The 5,000-nt window shown below is 52.9% G+C and overlaps 1 non-coding gene across 1 annotated transcript in view; it reads right to left on the bottom strand.

The window, feature by feature from the left end:
* Nucleotides 1–1,285, bottom strand: part of LOC124772330 — a 1,909-nt gene extending 624 nt beyond the window's left edge. The window contains exon 1 of the ribosomal RNA XR_007013953.1: nucleotides 1–1,285. This exon is cut by the window's left edge and continues 624 nt beyond it. This is a non-coding gene — a ribosomal RNA (small subunit ribosomal RNA).
* Between the last annotated feature and the right edge of the window lie 3,715 nt (nucleotides 1,286–5,000).

The raw sequence follows: 5,000 nt of genomic DNA, 5'->3' as shown, positions 1-5,000 counted from the left end.
AAATTAAGCCGCAGGCTCCACTCCTGGTGGTGCCCTTCCGTCAATTCCTTTAAGTTTCAGCTTTGCAACCATACTTCCCCCGGAACCCAAAAGCTTTGGTTTCCCGGAGGCTGCCCGCCGAGTCATCGGAGGAACTGCGGCGGATCGCTGGCTGGCATCGTTTATGGTTAGAACTAGGGCGGTATCTGATCGCCTTCGAACCTCTAACTTTCGTTCTTGATTAATGAAAACATACTTGGCAAATGCTTTCGCTTCTGTTCGTCTTGCGACGATCCAAGAATTTCACCTCTAACGTCGCAATACGAATGCCCCCGCCTGTCCCTATTAATCATTACCTCGGGTTCCGAAAACCAACAAAATAGAACCGAGGTCCTATTCCATTATTCCATGCACACAGTATTCAGGCGGGCTTGCCTGCTTTAAGCACTCTAATTTGTTCAAAGTAAACGTGCCGGCCCACCGAGACACTCAATAAAGAGCACCCTGGTAGGATTTCAACGGGGTCCGCCTCGGGACGCACGAGCACGCACGGGGCGGTCGCACGCCTTCGGCTCGCCCCACCGGCAGGACGTCCCACGATACATGCCAGTTAAACACCGACGGGCGGTGAACCAACAGCGTGGGACACAAATCCAACTACGAGCTTTTTAACCGCAACAACTTTAATATACGCTATTGGAGCTGGAATTACCGCGGCTGCTGGCACCAGACTTGCCCTCCAATAGATACTCGTTAAAGGATTTAAAGTGTACTCATTCCGATTACGGGGCCTCGGATGAGTCCCGTATCGTTATTTTTCGTCACTACCTCCCCGTGCCGGGAGTGGGTAATTTGCGCGCCTGCTGCCTTCCTTGGATGTGGTAGCCGTTTCTCAGGCTCCCTCTCCGGAATCGAACCCTGATTCCCCGTTACCCGTTACAACCATGGTAGGCGCAGAACCTACCATCGACAGTTGATAAGGCAGACATTTGAAAGATGCGTCGCCGGTACGAGGACCGTGCGATCAGCCCAAAGTTATTCAGAGTCACCAAGGCAAACGGACCGGACGAGCCGACCGATTGGTTTTGATCTAATAAAAGCGTCCCTTCCATCTCTGGTCGGGACTCTGTTTGCATGTATTAGCTCTAGAATTACCACAGTTATCCAAGTAACGTGGGTACGATCTAAGGAACCATAACTGATTTAATGAGCCATTCGCGGTTTCACCTTAATGCGGCTTGTACTGAGACATGCATGGCTTAATCTTTGAGACAAGCATATGACTACTGGCAGGATCAACCAGGGAGCTGCGTCAACTAGAGCTGAGCAGCCGGCCGCCCGGGAGTGTGTCCCGGGGGCCCGCGCGAACACGCAAGCGTCCGCTCAATCATTCTGCAAACAGGAGGAGGCTGAGCTCCCCTGCACAATACACCTCGAAACCCTCTCAGGTCCCGGCGGCGCGCAGCGCCGTCCCAAGTACTTGGTCGGGTTCGAGAGAGGCGCAATCGCCCGGAGTTAGGCGAGTAGACGCTTTCGGTGCGACCACCCGTGCTCCCAACTGAGCTTGCCGCTGCCGACAGAGGCCCGGGAGCGTGCTGTCGTGGCATTGCCGGCGGGAGACAACACGCGCCACCTACGGTGACCGGCAGCTCCAACGCCAGCGCCACAGAAGGACAAAAGCCCCACTTGGGTGCCGAAGCGAACTCTCCCAGCACAGCGCACGCGCCAACACATCCGCACAGCTGCGATACAAACCACCAGCGAGAACCGCTGGGGCGACCGAGCAGCAGACGGCGTCGCGGCGCCGAGCGCCGGGCGGCAGCGCATCCTCAACGCACACAGTCCTCAATCGGACCAGCACACTGAAGATGTCCACCGCGCTTCGCACCGGGCCCGCGAGGACCTACTTTGGCCGCACGGCGCCGCGCGCAGGGTGCGCCGGCGCGCAGCTGCGACGCCTGCCGCGTCCGTCGGCCGGCGCGCCTGCCACTGGCCGCCCCCACCAGCCGGCTGTAGCGCGTGCGCCCACGCACCGCGCGGCCAGCACGCCGGGAGGCGCCCCCTCACCGGCCGGGGACGGTCCCACCCAGCCACCGCCGCGTATCGCTTCACACCCAGATGCCGTTCAGTTTCGTCGGCATGGTGGGTATCGCTGGAACAACCGGTTAGTACCTCAACCTATCGTCGCCATCACCGATTCACCCCTAGCGAGAACAACCGCACCACAACAGGTTACCATTTGTTCATTTGCGTAACTTCACCAGAAAACGCAGGCGTCCATCGCCATTTGCAACTTCCACGATTATTGCATGCCTGTGTCAGGTGTCACGCCACACTACGTCTGCCCACATACACGCAACAAAATGTGCACGCCTAGACAATACGTGGAAGGTGGCCCCCGTACGTATGCGATGTCCATTGCTCGAACGACTGTCAACCGGCCTCTGTAGCATGTCGCAGATATGGAACGCGGTGCACCATGCCATCACGGTGTGTGAGGAGAGACGACTAGGTCCGAATACATCAACAGACAGCTCATGCTGATCGCCATCCACGGCGTCCGTTCCTCCCACACGTCTCTATGGCGTACCACACTGCAATCCAGCTCTCATAGGGAGACGACACGTAGCTGCGTGCACAATATTTGCACTGTATGGTCCGTCGTTTTTGGGCGCAGTCGTTGTACGGTCACACATGTGCCACGATGTATCATTCAGTACATAAGGACGAATGTGCAGTACAGATTGTGGTTTACGCGTACGACATTAGCGGACAGTTGACACAGGCCGCACCACAACGTAGCCTGAGTACGTCGCATGCGGAGGGCATTGAACATGCAAAGTTCTCACCAACCAGCTTGCGAAGGCAGGGGGCAAGGTGGGGACGTGGGGAGGGGCGGCATGTACGTCCTGCTGCCATCCACATTACAGTGTACAGCAGGAGCATGTGGAAAGTGAGCAAGACTTGCAAGGTGTTTAACATGAAGCGATACACAGGGGAGCGGGGAGTGCGAGTAGCGAACTATATTGCGAGGGTTGCGGGTGGGCAACACTACACTAATTGAACGAGTCGTATAACAATTACAGAGCAGGTTTAGGCGACAACGTGGGTTACGTTAGGCGACAACGTGGGTTAGGTTAAGGCACGACGTGGGTTAGGTTAAGGCACGACATGGGTTAGGTTAAGGCACAACATGGGTTAGGTTAAGGCACAACATGGGTTAGGTTAAGGCACAACATGGGTTAGGTTAAGGCACAACATGGGTTAGGTTAAGGCACAACATGGGTTAGGTTAAGGCACAACATGGGTTAGGTTAAGGCACAACATGGGTTAGGTTAAGGCACAACATGGGTTAGGTTAAGGCACAACATGGGTTAGGTTAAGGCACAACATGGGTTAGGTTAAGGCACAACATGGGTTAGGTTAAGGCACAACATGGGTTAGGTTAAGGCACAACATGGGTTAGGTTAAGGCACAACATGGGTTAGGTTAAGGCACAACATAGGTTAGGTTAAGGCACAACATAGGTTAGGTTAAGGCACAACATAGGTTAGGTTAAGGCACAACATGGGTTAGGTTAAGGCACAACATGGGTTAGGTTAAGGCACAACATGGGTTAGGTTAAGGCACAACATGGGTTAGGTTAAGGCACAACATGGGTTAGGTTAAGGCACAACATGGGTTAGGTTAAGGCACAACATGGGTTAGGTTAAGGCACAACATGGGTTAGGTTAAGGCACAACATGGGTTAGGTTAAGGCACAACATGGGTTAGGTTAAGGCACAACATGGGTTAGGTTAAGGCACAACATGGGTTAGGTTAAGGCACAACATGGGTTAGGTTAAGGCACAACATGGGTTAGGTTAAGGCACAACATGGGTTAGGTTAAGGCACAACATGGGTTAGGTTAAGGCACAACATAGGTTAGGTTAAGGCACAACATAGGTTAGGTTAAGGCACAACATAGGTTAGGTTAAGGCACAACATAGGTTAGGTTAAGGCACAACATAGGTTAGGTTAAGGCACAACATAGGTTAGGTTAAGGCACAACATAGGTTAGGTTAAGGCACAACATAGGTTAGGTTAAGGCACAACATAGGTTAGGTTAAGGTACAACATAGGTTAGGTTAAGGTACAACATAGGTTAGGTTAAGGTACAACATAGGTTAGGTTAAGGTACAACATAGGTTAGGTTAAGGTACAACATAGGTTAGGTTAGGTTAGGTTACACGTTGTTGTAAGGAAAGGTGTAGGGGGGGGGCGGGGGCGGCAGGTTCGTTGATAGTGATTATAGTAAGTGAATGCTTGTGACATGATCAGATTTGTCACGTCAGGATGCACCTTTGGCTTATTAGAGGCGGCGCTCCAATTCTATGCTTGTGTCAGACCTGTGTCTTTGACTCATGTCATTGTTTGTGCGCTGTGACAGGAGGTACTATTGTGATGTTGGGTGCACCGTTGTATAGGACATGTGTGGGTGTTGGTGCCTGATCTGCGCAATGGTGGATGTCGAAAGGGTGGGATATTGTATTTTCCGCATGGACCTCCTGGTCTGGTTGTGATAGTGTGGATTGTGTAATGTGGCGGAGAGGATGCACTGGATGTTGTTCCATGCTGGTGCTTACATATTGTATGTGCGCCCGTTAGAAGCAGAGAGTGGTGCGTGATCAGAGTGGCTGGCTGACGTGTGGTTCCCATTGTGGGCAGACTCTTTCAGCATGTATACGGACAGTTGTATATATATTCTGTAGTTTGATGGCTCTGCATTGATTACTAATCAGCGCCGTGTGTACGGGTAATCTGGTTCCAGTCCAAAATGTTCCATCTGTGTACATTAGTGACAAAGACTCCCCTCATGCAGTGGGGCTCGGTCTGTTATAACTCTTCCGCGTAATATATTTGCCCCACGTTTTTGCGACTGCGAGTGCGAGTGCAACGCGCATGGGGACCGACATGCTGATGGCTCGGTATCGGACGCCGTACAGTGAGCAACGCGATCGCGTCTCTCGCTCGTAAGTGGT

The sequence above is a fragment of the Schistocerca piceifrons genome, unplaced genomic scaffold (assembly GCF_021461385.2).
Source record: "Schistocerca piceifrons isolate TAMUIC-IGC-003096 unplaced genomic scaffold, iqSchPice1.1 HiC_scaffold_938, whole genome shotgun sequence".
Lineage (NCBI taxonomy): Eukaryota > Metazoa > Arthropoda > Insecta > Orthoptera > Acrididae > Schistocerca > Schistocerca piceifrons.
Note: the sequence above shows the minus strand (reverse complement) of the source record. Positions and strands in the feature narration are given on the sequence as shown.